The sequence below is a fragment of the Lagopus muta genome, chromosome 1, assembly GCF_023343835.1.
Source record: "Lagopus muta isolate bLagMut1 chromosome 1, bLagMut1 primary, whole genome shotgun sequence".
Lineage (NCBI taxonomy): Eukaryota > Metazoa > Chordata > Aves > Galliformes > Phasianidae > Lagopus > Lagopus muta.
The window spans coordinates 45,497,041-45,517,945 of record NC_064433.1 but is presented as its reverse complement, the minus strand read 5'-3'; the positions used below and the strand labels follow the sequence as shown (position 1 = coordinate 45,517,945).

Here is a 20,905-nt window from a genome sequence, read left to right as displayed (position 1 = left end):
TAAGCTAATCTTACTTACACAGAAAAGATTTTTCTTTAGTAAGACATGGAGCTTAAGAACGTATTCACAAAAACATAATCAAGGAAGCTGTTAGATAAAATATCCTGACATTTATGCTCGGTGCTTGACTTTTAGCAAGTAATGTGTTATTATATGAAGGACTAAAGATTCCATGTCCTGGTTAAACACTGGATAAGCTCAGCCTAGATTTATACCTCAGTTTTAAACACACTTTTCTCCCTTCTTCACTCTAAGCCAGTCTTTACTTCATTTCAAGCAGGTTGCAGTAGAATGCGCATTCTTTTTTTGGGGTGGGTTGGCTGGATTGCTGTAAAGCAATTTTTGAAGTGTGACGGTAGAAGATTACAACATTATTTTTTCCCACAGCAATAAAATGTGATTTGTGAAATACAGATTTGTGGGTTTGTTTTGAACAACCAGACTGCTAACAGAATTGCAAATTAGAGACATGATGTCAAAAACCGTATTTTAACTTGGCAGGTGCTATCAATTCAGACAAGCCTTACCAACAATTACATAAATAATCATTTTATCAGTAACATCGTAAAAATCTGGATGTGCCTTGTTTGAAAATTTGCCAATGGTCATTTTACAGTGTTTCAGAGTAAGTTTTTCTTCATTCTTTGAGAATTTGGTTAGACTTCTACAAAACTGCCAGGCATTCAGTGCTTTTCCAGGCTCTTACAGTACAGCAAGGAAATGAACAGACCAGCAAGAAAGCAAATCAGTGTTATTCAGGGCAATGCACTCTGTGCAGCAGAGTACCCCTGGACCAGCAGGTGCGTTTTAAAGGAGGGCTCAGCATTCACAAACCCTGCTGCTGTTTTGTCACACAGTATCTGATCTATGCCAATGGTAATATCAGTCATTAGGGGCTGAGACATCCACTGGACTGTACTTTTTCCTCATCACCTTACAGAAGTGCCCAGCATTGTGCAGAAAGAAAGCTCTAAATTAAAAATATATTTACAAATCAATGGTGTTCTTCAATAAAATATGATTTCATTACAAATTCTGAAGCATTCTGCATCTCTGTCCTTTCTCTTTCAGGCAAACCAGTAAAAGTGGCCACTAAAACCTAACACATAACTAAAAATTATGTACCAAGCTGGCCGCAAGGCCACAACTACAACAGACACAGAAAACAGCCTGGTCCCTTGTACTCTGACAGCACTGCAAAACGAGGACCATCAGCACCGCCCTTAAAAAGGTCTCAAGCACAACTGCAGATCACGTGAGGCTTCTGAGCATGGCCAAATCTGGTGTCAGCCTCTAGCAAGGCCTTGCTCAGTGCAATACCCTGGGATATTCTGCCATGAGTGGAGGCTCCCACAGATCTTCCAATGCTGTTTTGATTGCCTCTTAGCTGGGAGGCTACATAAATGCACACCCCATCTAAAAACAACACAGTATTAAAAAACAAGAGGTTGTGAGAGAATGAGGAGGAAAACTTTCCACAGTGAGATAATGTGAGCTGGACACCATGTGGGAGAATGGAGAAATCTGTGCTTTCTATGAGCATCTGACTTCCTCCCCAGAAACCCTTGCTGTTTTTGCTGGAATCATCCCCAGGCTGCATCCGTGAGAGAAACAGCTTTCTTGAGGTTTTGAGACAATACTGGAGGAAAAATACTTCCCAAAGACCTTCTGCGCTTTCTGATGGTTGCCTCTTGGCAGCAAGATGATCCTTCCTTCCAGTCAAGTCTACCACAAATAGCTGATAGGAGCCACCTTGCTATGAGGCGTGCACTATGTGATTTCTCTAAAGGGCAAAGTTTCTTGATACTGAGTAGCACTAAGGTTTTGTTTGTTTGTTTGTTTCTCTTTTAACAGCAAACGCACACAAGCACAGACCTTTTTTTTTGCTAAAGTGGGAGGAAAAGCAAGGTGCGTGTAATGAGCACAGTGTTGAATATCTCATCTCAAGTAAAACAGGATATTTGAACAGTTTGAACAGATTTCTCAGAAAGAGAAAGAAAGGCATGCCTGCCCTGCATAGCAACCTGTGCCTGAGGACGTTGCTTGTGACCACACAACTGTAGTGATTCCTTTCAGCCAATCCACAGAGTCACACTTGCGTGAACACAGCCACGTGCCAGCACTGTGTACCCATTTTCCTTCAGAAATACCAACTTAATAATTCTTTAGTAATTAGCTTTGTATTAAGAGATTATTCATACCAGATATATAAAAAAGCACAAGTTTCAGTAACTAACTGCTACACAGGCAAAATACACATCAAATACCCCAGCACATAACCTCAATTAACCTTTTGCCTTAGTTTGCAGACAAACTATAAAAAGTGATGTCTCACTGTGATCAAAAATCAGGTTTACAGCTTCACATTGTTTGTGGCTTGTTCTCTGTACAAATGAATATGGCACAAGGCAATCTTTATGAGCTGCAATTCAAATTTTACTGACTTTGTTTTGATTTTCTTTTCTTTCATATTAAAAGTCATTGTAAAACACGATATGTGAAAGCACTGATATATATATGTTAATAAATTTATTTTAAATGTGGTAACTAGGCATTATTTATCACAGAAAATACTTAAAAACATAAGATATGAAATACCAAGCTTTAGAAATATTTAAACTGGAACAAGTGCCTATTTTGTTTCTGCTGTAGGAAAGTACAGTACATAGTTTAGAAAATAACTTACAATTAATATATAAGTGTAGTTATACACTTGTGATAGAAAACAACAAGGTATTACAGTTGATAAAGTGTCCTTAGGCTTCCCAACATTTTACATCTATATCATTAATGAAATAGCTTTTCTTAAAAATGCTCTGCTAAAACAGCACAACCTTTCTTCCCCCCGACTCTTTTCACAGAAACATTAATTAAGAGTATTGCATTCTCCACTAGATGCTTTGTGATAGCAAATGTCAGGGATTAGGACTCAGCAAGATCATTATAAACATTCTGCATAACAACACAGGAAACTAGCCTCAGAGATGCATTTCACCCCTTCATGTTCCTCATACAGATTACACTTTTGATACATGATCTGTTGGGAAAAATAGGTAGAAGTTGACAGTGTACTCCCCCCACCTCTCCAAACCCACTCTCCCCTCAGCACTCAATTACTTTAGAGCTAACATCAGCAGAATGAATCAAGGTTCAAAATAAGGCTTTTCATTTGTAACTCTTCAGATTCTGAATCCCAAATACACACTTCACAAAACCTCCCTCCATTCAACAGAGCCCCAGCACTTACCTAGCTGTTGGTATGTGAATTACAACCACAGGCTATATTTGTGTGATGAAGGGTAAACTAAACAATTTTAGAGGCTTATTATTAGAATCAATTTTGTACCCAGTTCCATATCAAGACAAGAAATAAACAGAATCAGACTCTTCCTAAAAATGAAACACAATACAAATGGGATGAAAATGAACAGAGTTCCTCTGGTTTAAGTAGGCAGACTATATTACAGATATTCCAGTCTGACAATTCACCTGTTATCATGAATTCGCATTTAGCAGTAGTTCTCATCAGCTCAAAGCCCATGTGGACCTACCGTTTCAACTGCTGATTCACAGGAATCGCTGCTTTCAAAGGGCCATGAGTAAAGTAGCTGGTTGGAGAAAAAACAGTCAGGACTGCCCTTGCAGCTTCAAGCCTCCATGTGTAGTTTTCTTCCTCAGAATCTTTGATAAAAGTCAGAATACAAGATGATTTATTGATGCAGCAAAGTCATTACGATTCAGAGCAAAAAATGTTATTGGACTTCCCTCCAGCTAGTGCTGTTTAAGGAAGCCTTTAAAAAGCAATTTAATTCCATTCCACAAAGTGAAATTTTCTCCACAGATAATTGGTTTCCATTATATGTATAAAAAGCTACAATGAAGCCAATAAGTCAAACTATATCTTTCTTAGGATTTATATTTATTACAGAAAAATTGACCTGCTTTTACAAGAATTATATTCTCCTTTTCTACTGTTCACCTGAAAAACCTTACTGTTAGTAACGTAAGTACATATTATAGCAACATTCACCAATGTACCATGAAATTTGAATATAACCAGGAATTCTTCTGATCTCTCTCATTTATTGCCAAAAATTTCATGCTGTCATCTGTCACAGATTAAATCTTCATGTGTTAACTTTCTCAATATGAGTTAAAACATTCACACTACTTTCAGAGTTTGAGCCATGTAGTTGGAAAGTACGTACCTGGCTTTGGTCAGTATTTTAAAACTATTACACTAAGACAAGTATTAAAGCCTTTTAATGTCTGTATATGAGTAATATCTAGTAATGTGTATTACCACTGGGTATGTTTATATTCAAACAGCCTAGGAATACCAGTGCTTTTTTCAGCATCTTAAAACATCAGACTTGCAAAGCTAATAGACTAATTACAGCAAAGCAACAAGACAAAGCAATTCAAAAGCTAACAAAGTTAGGAAAGCATCAAGAGACATTAATTTTTTTCCATAATCAAAAAACTTAGCCAAAACCACAAACTCATTCAAAGCCCTAATCCTACTTGCAAGTTACACATGACTAAAAATAACCTCCAGGCTAAAGCAAGAAATGAAAAAGAAATACTTACCAAATCCCTCATCTTGCTTAGAATTCATGTCTTTTTCTTTTCTTTTTTTTTCTTTCTATCATTTCTTATTTCTTTAATAAGACCAGGAGATTCAAATTTGAAAGCTGTATTAGTTACTGTCTTGTTCCCGCAGCTCTTCAGTTGTAGGTACAGAGGAAGCTTGGCTGGTATTGTTTGGAGAGAAAGCCAGTGGCCTGTGTAAGCCAAGAGGCTCTGCACTGTCTGAGGATCTCTGCAGTGCTCTTAAACTCCTCCACAGAGACAGGTATTTGTTGCTGTCTGTTGTCCAAACAGGTTCATCAGAGCTATTACTGTCACCTTCATTTTTCAGTCGTGGAGGCCCTATGTGCTGAGAGGAGAGAGGTTTCTTTCTTTCGCTATTTATTTGCTTTTGGATTGGAGGAAGAGGCTCCGAGATTTTCAATTTGAGATCAAAGACAGGCACGTAATGGGACGCAACAGAGTTTTCTGAAATGTGCTCAGAATAACAGTCCAAGTTCCCACGTTCAGTGCTTGCAGCTCCGTAAGCTTCATAGGGAAAGAAAGAGAGATCGATAGATAGATAGATACATGCACGCAGACACACACACATTTTAAACATATTAGTTTTCCCCCTTGCAGCACTGCAGTCTCTCTATTGTCAAATAATAACTGTATCTGAAAAGAAAGCACTTAATAAGGCTAAGGTCAGACTGCTTAGACTTGGCATTTGCTGCGATAACAAATCAGAAATGATAGCATCATACAGATTTATGAATTTTTTGCCCCCGCAGTCACAAACATCAGACGTTTACTTTATAAAGAAAGCTTTTAGATTCTTCCTGCAGTTTCCATAGTGATTTCATTTTTTCCCTTTTATCACAGATTGGCTGAAGTACTGCTACCCTTTGTGCTTTAAAAGGCTTGTGCTACCAACTCTCGATACAAAAGCACTGATGCTAAAGCACACATCAACACACACTGTCAAAAATAATTGAAATAGATAAATGTTGCCTAAAAAAGGTTTCAGTGTTTTCTCCGCTTGTCCCAAACACTACTGCAGAGTAATGTTTCAAATGAATAAATGTAATTAACTTGAGCAAAGCACACTACTGTTCTGTTTCCCACAACCTATGAAACTTCTATTAGGGAACTAGTCAGACACAAAATAATCTATTCATAAAAACCTTTAACAGAGCTTACTTCTCGTAAAATGCCTGTTTGTTAGATAAATTAAAGCAATTTCACTTATTTTTTGAATCTTTTAAAAAAACACACACATGCAGAGGATATTTTTCCTCTTTCGAGTAAGTTTGTTCTGTCAGAGAACATACTGGCTTAAGGAACAATTACACTGTTTCTGGCAAAGCAAACAATGCTCTCTATTGCTGGAAAGATAACCACCTTTCAAAGTAAGCCTGAAGGATTAGTTTCTGTTTAACCCCTTGCTAAACAAATGCGACAGTCTTCTTCTCAACAAAACAGAACTCGGCTAAGCAAACATTTCTTATTCAGTTATCATGCCTTTAAAAATGGAGTCTTTAGATTACAGAATGCAAGCATGGTATTTTCCTACTTCTCTTTCAATCAGCTTAATAGAAAGTTGGTGCACAGCTAATCCTAGCCAGTTGCTTCCCTCTCATGGGAGTTCCTATTCTTTTAAGTCATAGTCTAACTTATTAAAAGTACCGAATTCATACACTGTACTGATATATTACAAAAACTCTTCAAGCTGAAAATTTTCAAGGTGACTATGAAAAATCATGAGATTGATAGACTTTATATGTGAATTTTGCATTAACTTTTTTTTTTATGTACAAAATCGGCAAAACCCTAAAAAATGCAGTAAACACATATTCTAATTTAGGAAAAAGATAAAAATCATGCAACTTTATTTTGAACGTGAGAGGGAATTATTTATTTCCAAACAAATTACCACAGCAAACTATCATAATCCTTATTTTCATGTCACCTGTTTACGAGAGGAGTTACGGAACTGAATTTTGTTGTTGGAATGTTAAAATCTGCTCTTAGGCACTACCAATCCATTAAACAGGCAATAACTGCAAGCATAAAGTATGTTAATACTTGCTGTCAATAAAGTTTATTGGAAGAAAGAGATTGCAGCATGGTGAAAGTGAAGAACTAAATGTAAATCGATTACCAATAGAGATTTAAAATAAAAAGCAGACAGTTATTAAGATTGTGTTGATTACTGACATGCTCCACAAGTGGTCCTTGTAAAAATCAATACAGACAGATGCAGCTCTGTTGGGATCTGATCTGATCTGCCCTGGGACATGACGGTGGGCTGGCTAGCTGAGCTCCTGAAGTGCTGTTGCTCTCTGTAAGCAACCAATGAACAATCACTTTTAGCAATCCCATTGGAACCTGGACCTGCTCTTCGTACCTATTTTCCACCACAGACATCTCAAGAATCATTTAATGAACCAGTTAAACACTGTATTGAAGTAATCAACGTCATCTGGCTTGCAGTGATAAATATCATTGTGAAGATTTTTCCTGTACTGGTAAAATCACCAACAAAAAATGCTGAACAGTGATTCAAGCACAAACTTTCTGATAGGATTGCAATTCTTCACAGTCACTTCTCTTTTTTTCTTTTAAAGAAGAAAATATGGTTAGCACAAAGTTGAATCATTCTAGGAGACAGGGAGAAATATCATTTTTAATTAAAAATAAGTCGCCAATAAATATACATAGGTCTTTTCAAAAATAATGCCTCCTCTTTATTTCCATGAAAACTACAGCTAACTCCACAATAACAGTATTTGATAGAGCAAATTCTCATCTACAAAGCACTGTTTTTTAACACAGTCACCACCATTAGCTGTGCATTTTCAGCAGTGATGAACAAGAGCTCGCATGCCGTGGCAGTAACAATCTCCACCAGTGACCCACAGTCATGGCCGCCTGATGAAATACACCACCCACCACCTCACGGTGCTCACATCCACTGTTTGATCTCCATAGAAGTTCAGAGAGCATTGCTGAATGCCAGTGAATGCCATTTTTTCTGCACTGAGGAATTCAGTGACACAACCTTGGATCTTACACACTTCCGTGTCAAATGCCATTCTGTCAGACTGCCCCTCTGCTGCTGTCTATCACATGGCAACAAAGTGTAACGGAATATTAGTGGGAAGGTTCAGCCTCTACTACCACCAACTTCCAACTCTGATGTTGTGGGCTGACATCATAAGATAGGAGGCATTACTTTCAGAGCAGACCTTGTGTATACATATATGTATATACACACACTCACACATAAAAATGTTTTGTCCCAGAAAAGCAAGTATGAAAAATCTGGCTTTCATGATATGAATAGCCTTGAAACCAGTTTCATCTTGCCTTCAAACATTAAATCATGTTCTAATAGAGCCTTCTTTCCAAACCATACAGACATTAGATATTCAAAGCGTTCCTGTTACTTTTGCAATACTGTTGATTTTCTGGGACTTGTATAACATTTCTGATTTTATCCGCTGTTTTTCCCTAACCAGGGAATCCCCAGGAAATTATTTTTTGGAGAAAGAAAACACAAACTAAACATTTCTTAAGCATTAGGGACTAAATAGGGCATTTGAAATGAAGAGTCAACTGACAGTTTAAGTTAAAAATGATTTCATGCTCCTTTACACGTAGTTCTGCATATTTTCCTTGGAGAAAACTCAGCATACAGCTGAGCTAACTAAAGGAAGCAAATATTTGTTGCTATATTCTTCTAGTTAAATCACTTTTAGTATAAACTGTTCTTTAGTCATCCAGCTGATGAACGTCCAGTACATTCATTTATTACAACAAGAAAAACAGGCCAAGTTCAGACTGTGACATCCTTCTCTTCTTCCATACGCAGACTTCATTAATATACTTTTTATCTTGTAGCTTAGGCAGAAGAAGGAAATAGTTTTAGACTTTAATAATTCATTAAAATATTCAGGAAAAAATCTAAAGAGAATTCTCCTTCTTCAACAGTTCTCTAGCAATGTGAATATTCTCCCCATTCTCCAGAATGGGTGGGGGAACCAATAGACTAGAGAGCCAAAGAAATAGACTACAGTGGTTGGTTTCCCCACATCAACCTGCAAACCACTCCACGACACACAAGAAAAACACCCTTCCAGTGCCATTCCTAGACACATAGATCACAACAAACATCTCCTTAAAAAGAGAAAGAAACTTCTTATCTAATGTCTTTCTAATTTTTCTTTTGGGGAAAGAATATGCTACTCTCTCCTAAAGGAGCAAGTCTCCGAAGATCCTCCTGCATATCTCTGCGCAGCTTCCCAAGATCCTCCTTCTCCCACGAAAGAATGGCATGAAGAATTCTCAGCATCAAACATTGACTGCATTTATTCAAAGACAAAAAATCTGCACTCCACCATGAGATGTGAACTACACGAGAAAATATTTTAAAATGTACATTCCCAGTACAATCAATTAAGAACTGCATTATAAAATGGAAACCTGACTTATTTACCCACTAGTGCTATAACTCAGTAGCATCTTTTTTACCAGCTAGCATCAAAGCTTACACAGCACAGACTTACACAGCACCAAGTTTTCCCTACCTAGTGTTGTCTGTCATTTCCTGAGATAGAACAATCAAAGCTCTCCACCAAGACCTTGAAAAATATATCCGAAAAATAATACAAATTAAACAAAAAAAAAAGATTTTTGCAGTGATGTTTCTCTTGTGCAGTAAATGGAATCTAAGAAGTCATTCCTTTCCTAACAAGAAAAGAAATTACTGAGGTACAGAAAATGCAGCCTGAAATGTCAAACTAGCCTTTCTGAGCTAAACTAAGCTCTTAGAGGATAGTTAAGCATGCACTTTATCTGGGCCAGCATACAAAAGTTTTTTGCTGCTTTGTTTTCAGTGACTTCTCAGCTTGCTAAAATATGTGGCTATAAAACTGTTGATGTTTGCTGGAAATCTTCCTTAATGAGTGAAAGCATCAGATGCATCTAAAGAGCGCCAGCTCTGAATCAAAGTCATAACTTACTGCGTATGCCAGTTCGGTAGAGAATTTGCACAATTTCTTTTCTCTTCAAATAGATGGAGACACATAACTGCTGCACAGAAAATCATCCTGTATTTGTTATCCATACATTTTTAAACAATCATTTTCAGATATTGCAAATTTTTGCTAGAAGACAACCGACCTGAATTCCACTAATGGAGACATAACAACTGCATTGGGGCAGAAAGGCATCCCTTCCTCTTTGGAAATCAGCAGCTAATCACCAAGAGAGGAGCTCTTTTTAAGCTATGTTTCAATGTGCATTACATAGGGATGCAAGACTACTTTTTTACAAGCATTTAGGACGGCTGTGAATGAAACTATCTTAGTTACCACAATGCATGTATTAAAGCAAGAACTACTGATTCTGGTACAAACCCTTCACAGGGTTCAAACCCTTAACTTAATAACATCTGAACATTTTCTAAAAGGGCATCCAGCAGTATGATTCAAAGGTATCATATTATTTGTTCCTCTGTCCTTTTTCACGGGTGAGGACAATGTCTGAGAGATTAAGAGTTTAGTTTATTTATTGTTTCCTACACATTGTTGTGCATTTGCACAAGGTCAAAAAGTGTTCTTACCAATGAGAGCATGGATTAAAATGAGATTTATGATAATTCTTATCTCCTAGGGGAATCCCAAAGTCCTGAGGTCATTCCCAATAGTATTCTTTGTCATATAGAGACAATTTTTGAACTCTACAAAACACACATTACAGCAGAATAATGACACTTTCAGCCAAATTCTCATTCCGGAGCTTTAAGCAACTTTTAGATTGGAAGAATCCATGGAAGAAGTTAACTGGGAATCTCTGACCAGTGTAAGGTTAATTTTAATTTTACAGCATAATGGCACAAACTATATAATAGTCTGGAGAAGAAAACAGAGAAAAAAGAAAATCACATTCAACACACACAAGGAGACATAGGTAACTTTAGAAGAGGCATGTGCGAGGGCTGCTCCAAAAGTAATACCTCCTATTTTATTCTGTTGGCTTATGACTTCAAATGCAGATGTTTGTGGTATGGCAGCAAAAGCTGAACCTTCCCACCAACATCGCATTACATTTTGTTGCCATGCGACAGATGGCAGCAGAAGGGCAGTGTGACAGAATGGTATCTGACAACACTGGTCTTCCAAACAATGGAGAGAGAGGGATCTTGGACAGACAGACTTTCATAGCTGATGCCAATCTGATTAAACATGATGAGGTACAAAGCCAAAATCAAACCCCCAAAACCTCAACATTTTTTGTTTTGTCTTCACAGTCTCGTAAAATGGAATCCAGTCTTGTAACTTGTTTTTACATAAGAAACACTGAAAAAATGCCAAATCTGTATGATTTTAAATATGTTGTTCCTTTGTACTGGAGCTTAAAGAAAACCAGTTATGAGAATATCATAAGAAAAACAAATGTTACTAAAATAATAAGCATATATACTTCAAAAGGGAAATATCTATACAACATTTACATTTCAAAGTCCATGCCATTCAAGAAAACTCTGAATAAGGGTACAGCTCAACTAGCGTAGTGCAAGTACAGGTTAGCTTTTATTAACAAGAATCTCTATCATTTTCAAGAGTTATTTTTGTTAAATCCCTTATTAAATTCAGAACAGACTTTGAGAAAATCTAAGGTAATCAATACAGAACCCTATCCCATAAAAGCTATGAATTAAGATCCAAGTTTCATCATTTTAGATTCTTTTAAAAAATACTTAGCATTTATTACCTACACTAATTAAGCTTCAACATGCCTGTAAGGCAGGCAAGCAAAACCTCACTTTACAGACAGGAACATTTACAGTAGACAGAGAGGTTATGTACATTGTCACTGATTAGGAAGAAAAATCTCTGACCCATGGTTGGAATTCATAGAGCAAATTGTCAGCACACATCCACACTGTTAAATTTCTCCTGCAGCAGTTTACACATGGAACAAAGAAAAGTTAGACAAACATATAAATTTGAACATATTCTCAAGCCAAAAAAGTATTCCAAACAAATAATAATAGGACAAGCACTCGACAGCATGCCCTGGCTCACTTCCACTTCCTCAGAATTCAAGGAAATACAAAGGTGGCAGGGAAACGCTGAGAAGGAGACATAGATGAGCACTGATCATTATGAAAGCACTGAGTCCTGTCTAGATCACAGGTCTTAAGACAACTTTCTTAAGAAAGTTCTGTTATTACCTGCAGGTCAGACACTGAAGAGAAGTGCCTATAGAGGCAATGCTGAATTCTGAGTAGAAAAATATCCCTCAGGGAACTAGCTTGTTCTTTTCTGAAGCAAAGCTGAAAGCACTTGGTGTTCTCTTGGATAAAAAGAGAGATCTATTTGTGATGCTTGCTCTCATCTGAAAGAGTGACTTGATTACTAAGTCTTTTCAAACTCAGCTGTATGCAGTACTGCCCTGTTTGTTAACTTCACCTGGGTGTGCCCTGTCCTGAGCACACACTACTACAGAAGTGATGAGCAGGTAAAAGTGCCACTTCCAGTGACAGATGGCCTCTGAGCTAAAGAGTCTGAAATACACTCCATTGTGGAAATTTATGTAACACACCCACAGTGGCACTGTGCTGGAAAGAAAATACATAAATGTTAGTATGACAACTCTAAGTTCTTTATACATAACCTTATCTCTGCTTGAAAGCAAAGCTGAAGATGAGACGATACGTTCTCCAGCTTGTTTTAGAGGTGTCGGTATGTAAAAGAATGGCAAGAACTAATATGTAAGGAAACATGATCTATCATCTCTCACTTCAGCCACTCTCATCTCCTCACAGGATACTTTTGTCAGAACTCTGTCAAGTGCAATGGCTATGATAACAGCTAAGCCCATACTCTTTTGTAACAGACACCACTTTATTTCCCTGGGACCCAGTGTAGTCTTATGCTGACCTGGGAAAAACAGGACTGTAAGAACTGAAAATACAAACCAATCAACTAATCAACTAATGAAAAAATTCCAGTGTAACTCAGATTTTACGTATCTGTTACATAAGCTGTGTTTCCAAGTATCTCAAGATAATGCTTGGCCAGTATAGATTGTGTTATGTTAGAAATGCAAAGACCAATAATGTTGTTGGGGTTTTCTTGAAAGGAAAGAGTTAACCTTAAAAAGAAATCTACACACAGATTCTTTTCTAAGATTCATTTTCTAAACTAATGTAATGTGGTATTTATTTTAACTTACTCAGAAATATTTAGGAATTAGAATAAAGTAGTAGTTATTTGTTATTTTCCTTGAAAAAACTGAAGGTTTTGCTAGTGTACACTTTTTAGCTTCTAGAGATATGCAAACACTCATTAATTATGCTTTCTTCATTGAACTGCTGGCATATTTATTAAATCACAAAATGGCTTTGGTTGCAATGGATGTTAGAGCTCATCTTGTTCCTACCTTCTGCCATGAGCAGGGCCCCATCCAACCTGGCCTTGAATGCCTCCAGGGATGAGGCACCCACAGCTTCTCTGGGCAGTCTGTGGAAGTGCCTCACAGCACTCTGAGTAAAGAGTTTCTTTCTAAAATCTAATCTAAATCTCCCCTCTTTTAGTTTAAAGCCATTCCCACTTGTTCTGTCACTATCAAACCACGTAAAAAGTCACTCTCCATCTTTTTGTAAGTTTCCTTTAAATACTGGAAGGTCACAATGAGCTCCTTCTGAAGCCTTGACTTCTCCAGGTTGAACAAGACCAGCTCCCTCAGTATTTCATCATAGGAGAGGTGCTCCAGCTCTTTGCTTATCTTCATGGCCCTCCTCTGGACCCTCTCCAACAGCACTATGCCTTTCTTGTCCTGGAAGCTCTGGACACAGTACTCCAGATGAGGCCTCACAATGGCAGAGTAAAGAGGGACAGTCACTTCCTCTCCCTGCTGACCATCCCTCTTTTGATTGGTCTTTTGGGCTGCAAGACCATACTGCTGGCTCATGTCTAGTTTTTTTGTCCTCCGGAACCCCCAGGTCCTTCTCCTCAGGGCTGCTCTCAAGGAGATCTTCTCCCAGTCTGTACTCATTTCTGGGATTGCTCCAACCCAAGTACAGCCCTTTGCACTTGGCTTTGTTGAACTTCACTTGATTTACATGGGCCCACTTCTCAAGCTTGTCCATATCCCTTCCTTCTGTTGTATCAACTGCGCCATTCAGCTTGGAGTTGTCTTCAAACTTGCTGAAGGTACAACTCAATCCCACTGTTCCACTGACAGTGGGACACATATTATAGGGAACCACTAATCATTGGCTTTCACCTGTACATAGAGTCTCTGGCTACAACTACCCAGCCCATTCCTTATCCACTGAATAGTCCACCCTTGAAATCCATCTCTCTCCAATTTGGAGATGAGGATTTTGTGTGGGACTGCGTCAAAGGAAACCAGAGGAAGTAAAAAGATGAAATAGTAAAATTTTGCATATCCTGATAAAGCTCTAATCGGGAACATAGGCCTTTCCATACTGATTTTCCGTGGCACGCTGTATCACAGAAAGAGGGCATCATTCTAAAACTTGCTTTGCCATCTTCATAGGACTGCTGAAACTGTCTCTTTTCCCTCCCTCTTGCAGTTGACAAGAGAGCAAAATAATCACAGATGATCTTCTTTAAAGGCCATACTGAACCAAGAGAACTTGAAAGTTTACAACTCTCCTATGCTCAGAAGCAAATTAACATATACTGTTTTTATTATTTTTTTCTTGTTTTTTATAATAATTATACCTTTTCTGTTTCCTCATTTGGTAGAAGGCCTATCAAAGGAGGCAGCAGGGAACTGAGAAAGTAATCAAAGCCTGGAGAGAATCTGAAGTAACTGCTCTGCTCAGGCAAAGTTTATTGGTAAAATAAACACTGAATTAATACAGAATAGGAAAGCAAAACTGATGCTCTGTAAGGAGTGAGGGAACAGTGTGACGCACAGTACAGTGCCTGTTTGTATCACACTAAAACAATTCTCACTTGATACAAGGAAGATATCATTCCGAAACAATAGTCACTTGATACAAGGAAGATTCCCTTTCATCCAGACTTTATTACATTTCAAGTTTGGGAGTTAAATGCAGTTCAAGAATAGTTCAGATCTGATAGAACCTGACTATTCAAACTGTTGCACATGCCTCTAAACTGGTAATAATTCAAAATCTTCTCTCACCATTATCCATAGAAAGGCTAAATGAGATTACTGCACTCCTATGATGGTACTTGTGTATTCTGAAGATTAATGTCTTGGCTTTGTATTGCATTTGCATTCTATGTATTCATTCCATGGAAATAACACGTTAAATAGTTAGCATATAATTTGGGTGCATATCAGCAAAGCATGTATTCTACTCTCAACATGAGCTTCCCACATTAACATTGTTGCTAGACAGTGAGAAGATTAACTACGTAAGTGAAATATACTCATTAGCCTTAAAATGATCATAACAGACCTATACCATATCTTCAAATTGCTTTTCAGAGCCTGGTTTCTATTTTTATAATCAATTTCCTAACTAAACTACATTCCTCATTATGAAAACAAATCATGTAAGTCATATGCACATTTTTGTCTCCTCGTGACAGACATTGATTGAGAAAGGAACAACTAGTTTCAACCTCCAGTAAACAGCTGGTATCCTTAGATAAGAAAATCTCTGCACACAGCTAAGCTTCCAATATTGTGAAAGAAAAAAATGATGCAGGAGGAAGAAAAAGAAAACAGAAGCCCCAAGTGCTTACATGAGACAATATAATTTATAACCAATATTCAGAACATAACTTAATTATCACATTCCTTTTTGTATTTTGTCATTAAAGTGCAACCACAGCTTCCTTTGGCATCATTTGATTTGTTCTTGGCAGAATAAAACATATTACAACAGGAAATGTTTGAGTTTTGGTATGAGAAGATCAGAGGAGAATGGCTGAAAGATAAGTCTATGCAATAATTAAGCTTTGATATATGACAGTTTGCCTTCATGACTCATTCATAAGATATGCATGATGTGATAACACAGAGCCAAGCCCAATCCCACTACCACGTTAGCAAGTATCTTGGGGTAGGACTGGAGTGTCTGAGTGTCATTTTAGCATAAATATTATAAAAGCAGTTCAAATACATTTTGCTGCTTAGAAGTCTTATCACTATATTTAATAATTTCAAAGACATTCCTTTTATAAAACAATGACTCATTCGGATATCAAATTAGGCAAATACATAGACAAGGGCAAACACAGACTAGAATGTGAATAGAGATATTTAATGTCTAAAGTCATTCCGACCGATTCATAGAGATGGCATAGAAGAAGCCAAGCAACTAGTTTTCAGTGACCATGCAAGCAATTCTACTGAAATAAATTTATAAGAAAAACATTAATTAGTGATAAAAGAGTAAGCATGGAGGTGGGCTAGGGGACTGTGAAAAAAAAAAACACATTTGGTAAGGAAAAGAAAAAGATGAGGGAGATTTACAGTTCTCTCCTTAAAACAAAACAAAACAACAGTTTCCATATATTTTGCCAGTGTAAAAGCAAAACTGTTAGTAATGCTCCGTATAAACTAAATTAGTCTATGCCATCACAATCTTTCCTAAACCAAGGACTGAGTATTATAATCTCCTTATTGGTTCCCCCTTTGCTCCAGAATGCCAATTAAAAAGAAATAACTGAAGAAGCAGTGGTCCCATCTATGCAGTACACCATACACTTGGCAGGTTGGACAGCAACAAAAGAGCATGCATGGTCCTCCTTCAATTAAGCACTCAGAGCAAACAAAGTGGCCTTCAGCTTCCATAATTAAAGAAGAAAGAGACAATTGGTCTTCAGGCCATAAACTTTTGCTGAAAGAGCAGCTAAGATATAAAAGAAACAGGAAGAACTAAAGATCCAGATAACAAAGCTTATAAGAAGAAAGGAAAAAAAGAAAAAAAAGAGGAACAAAGGAAAATAATGCATATGGAAAACTATTAGGAAGGGCATCTTTAAACTCTTCTTTTGTTTTTCATTAACTCCTTGCTCCTTTCTATGAAATGCAATTTGTTTTAATTTCTAAGTCATCATATTCACTTTTTGGGGACTGTGGATTATTTACTGCAAAAGTTTAAGCAATTGTACTATACACATCAAGAATAATAAATCACACCTCCAATATTTTTAGTCAATAATAATCCTCATTCCAAACATGTTTTTGGTTATTCTGCGTGTCACGGAAGTGTTAGTTCACTGGTATGTATTGGAGCAAGTTACATATTAGGTTCACAAGAACCGGTTGCAGAGTACATTTTCCATAGTCTTGAGGAAAAGATCATTAGCTTTAGAGTCTGCTTCTAGGATCTGGGCCTTTAATGATTTTGGCTACTGATGAACATCCAGTTTTTAGAACTGGCCAAGAACACCCACACGTATAAGGCAGCAGGTGGCAAAAGTAAGTTACTGCTTCTGTTACTGAAAAAAAAAAAAATAGGAATGCAATCTCCTTTTGGTTACTTATTAAATAAGGTGTTGGTTCCACATACTGTAAATCCAAAAAGGAACAGGTGGTGTACTGTCTGGGTGATAAAAACAGCAAGAATTTTCTAAATATCTTTAAGGGGCACGCAAAGATGGAAAGAAGGAAAAAGATTAAATTCCTATGGAGTCATAATTGTTCTTCATCAATGCAGTGAGCAGAGATCTTTAAATAGAAGCTGCTTTTACAGACTCTCTGTGGTGATACACCAGTAGAATCATGTGGTCCAATATCTCATCTGGAAAACACCTAAAACTTGCTGCTTTTTTTCTAACACAAGGATTCAAAGGATGATTTCAAACTGAAAAGCCAGCACAAAGAACTTCACCCTTCATCTCCCATCCCTGATCCCACTAAAAGCAACTGCTCAGGCTGTCTGACCTGTTCTGCAGACCTAGTAAAAATGTACAGCTGACAAGACAGACTTAATTTCAAACGCCTTAAATCATAGCCAGGCTGCTATCTGGCATAATAAGAGCTTGCCCACTCCCTTTCTGTTTAGATATAAAAAAAATCAATTGTATTGCCTGTCATTATTTGGACTGACTGACCTTGAGGGATTTGTGGTTTGGTTTTGCTTCTCTTCCTTTTTAATGTGTGTGCTGGATGATAGTGTACATTATGATGCATGGGAAGACAAGGCCAAGATGAGTTCTCTGGTATGCTAAAACAGTACATCACAGCTGTACATGCATGATAGGCTGAATTGCTCTTGTACCCTGCTCTTCTCCAGCACGTGTAAAAAGAACTGTTCGATTGCTTTCAGCAAGTGACATTTATATGTCATTCCTACAGACACTTTAACACATTCCTTATGGTCTTCCAGACCTTGGAAGTATTGCACGAGTACTGTAGCACTGCAGCTGGACGGCTGAGCAAGTCTCCTTCCAGAACATAAGATTTCCAAGGATTAATAGCATCACATCACCTGTGAAGGCCACCTTCTGTCTGATATTCAACACCAGCCAATGCAACAGAGTCCTTTTCCGGAGGTGAACGCAAAGTATGATGCAGGTTGTTGAAACCGAAACATTCTTAAATGCCTTTTTACCAAACATTATGAATAACCATGGTTTCAGAATCCTTTTGTATTAGAGAATACATCTCATGTATTAAAAAATATTCATAGAAATCATGTTTTTGTGTGTATGTGTAAGTCATAAACAGGAATATACACATTTATATACAATAGACAGATAAAAAGTAGATACACACATATAATTCTAATGTTATAGCTATTCTGAGAGTGTTCACAACAAAACAGTCATGCAACTGGGGTGTCTTCTCTATATTTTCACTGAGATCTCTTCTCCTCAAATGAAAACACACTTCAAGAATTCTAAAATGTGCCCAGATGAAAGAAGGTAGGTTGTGGCCAAAGTGTTTATCACAGAACCACTTATTAGAAACTTGTTGTTAGAGAAGGATGGAAATGAGCAGCAGTGCCAACTGACATAAGGTGAAAAAAGAATGATTAATGCTAGTTGGTGTCAACACAAAAACTGTCTTTCTGTCTGGAGTACTGAGGTTTCTTCTTCCACTCCCTCTATAGCTCTCTGTGTGTGAGAGAAAAAGATTGGAGAAGGTTGACTGTGAAAAGAATTTCTAAATTATATTGTATTACCTGCAGAATCTGTTGTATAGAAAGAAGACTGATTTGAGTTTATAATCCCTGAAAATGTGCATTTAAATTCAAGTCAAAGGTTATTCTCTCAGCTTTAAGTTTTCCATTTCTATACTTGAAAGGAAAAAGTTTTGACAACTGAAATTTAGATCTTTGAGCAAAGAATAAAAAGATAGTGAATAAATGTATCTGAATATAACACTGCAGGTGTCCTCTTCACAGGCTGAAAGAGACCAAATAACACATCTAGGATACCAATCCTTTTCTAATATATTGTCTGTTTCCTTCCTGGAATATGTATTCCGCTTAAAAAGGAAAATCATCAACTTAGTTTTAGGAAATAAAATGGATCACCCTAATAATATTAAAAAATTCCAACAGCAGCTCTACTGGATGATCAATCTGAAAGACTAAAAGAAGTTCTAAGGGCACCTTTTGGTTTCATTTCACTTTCAATTAGACAATCTTCGAACTTCTGGAATTATTTTGCTGAAATATATCTTCTTCTGTGAAAAATATTAATAAGGTCACATCAAAATCTATTTTCCAAAGGGAAAAAAAAAAAAGGAAAAAATAAATAAAAAAACCCAACACACTTCTCCTCATTTCTTTCTGTTATTCCTTAAAAACCAACAAATGTAGCTGTCTTTATTGATCAGATACTGTTGGCATGCACACTAATGAGGGAAGGAAGCAAGGTCTCTCAATTATTCACTCATCACGTTAAAGAACGCTGTTTCCCAACTCTTACAGAAAACAGATGACAAATGAAAAGTGAACTAGTTAGGTTTTTTATTACAGTTTGTGAAACTTACGTCGAGAAGAGCCAAATACTAATGGGGAGAATTTCCCACTTGTTCCAATTCCACATGTGCTGGCCAAACTCTTGCATTTCATAGCAGGGAAGGCAGAGGGAGTTATTAACTCTATATACATAACCTAAGTATTTCAACAGAGGCTATGTCAGAACACTAAGTGAGGTACAGTGACACCCCACAGCTTTTTTTCCCTCATTCCTCATAGGATTTGGCTGCCTGTGCTCAAAGTTAGCCTTAGTCATGGTGCCGATGGGCACCTGTGAATCTGAGGTTGGGAAAAGAGCTATGAGAAACCTGCATCTGCCCATCAGCCTGGGAGAGATATTTAAACTCCAGCTGTTAGTTCCTGCCTGTACTATGTTGTGTGCATGCCTTCACCTTGCTGATGTTCACCCACTGGCCTTGACTTGACCTCGCTGCCACCAGCTCTGCTCTTGCAAAGAGGTTCCTGACCTGAGTGAGCGACGTTCACAGCGAGCAGTGGCTCTCAGAAAGAGTCGCAGCAGCAGAGGGCAGCACACTCAATGCTGAGGATACCTCTTTAGACCTCAAAAGTACAGGAAAATCCAGACAAGCATTTAAAAAAAAAAACCCTGCTATAAGATTTTGCTGTCTAGCTTGCACTAGCCAGCACAACTCACAAGCAGAAATATACAGAGTATACAGAGTATACTTGAAACATGTGACAGATTTAGTTTAGACATGCCAGCTCTATAATTCCCATCAAGTACACTGGTGAATGGTAATTGCAGGTGATAAAAAGGACAAGTGCATAGTAAACTTAGACAAGCTGATGGCTGAGATGCAGACCTGAGAGAAGCACTAGATACCAAATGCCTTAACTGCTGATTTCCTTGTCTTCTGTGTTCTGTGTTGGTGGGTACACAGTCTAGCACATTTCAATCACAGTTGATGACATTTTCAGATGTGCTGTTCTATATTGACATTGCAAAGCTTGTACACAGTTAAAATTAAGGTTACATCAATATTATCAACAATCAAGACTCAGGAAATGAAAATGTGCTTCTTCTAATTAAGATTAGCTAAGCTATACATTCCAACATTTAACCATCACTGTTAAGTGTTTAACTACAGACAGTGTGTTGAAGTCAATGTATGTCTTGCAAGAAGGGTAATTGTTTCCACGCGGAGCAAAGTACAATGTGCATTAGCATCATACAAGAAACAGGAAAAAAAGTCGCTTGTGTGAAGCAGCTAACCAAGTGGTACCATGAGAATCTGCACTTTTCATTTCCTGACTTCAGCATCAAAAATGTATGTCCTTTTATTAGAAAAAACTAATCCAAAAGTTATGAGCTCTCCGAATTGCATTTGTTACCTTTCTCTGATGCAAACAAACTTC

The 20,905-nt window shown here is 37.4% G+C and overlaps 1 long non-coding RNA gene across 2 annotated transcripts in view; it reads right to left on the bottom strand.

Annotated features, from left to right (window-relative positions):
• LOC125696115 (uncharacterized) overlaps positions 1-11,963 on the bottom strand; it is a 53,864-nt gene extending 41,901 nt beyond the window's left edge. The window contains exons 1-3 of one of the 2 annotated variants that reach the window (XR_007378197.1): positions 11,813-11,963; positions 4,591-5,118; positions 3,552-3,681 (exon numbers count right to left, since the gene is read on the bottom strand). This is a non-coding gene — a long non-coding RNA (uncharacterized LOC125696115). Of the gene's footprint in view, positions 1-2,624; positions 3,682-4,590; positions 5,119-11,812 lie in introns of those variants that run through there. The other variant, XR_007378195.1, reaches the window with a different exon arrangement.
• Between the last annotated feature and the right edge of the window lie 8,942 nt (positions 11,964-20,905).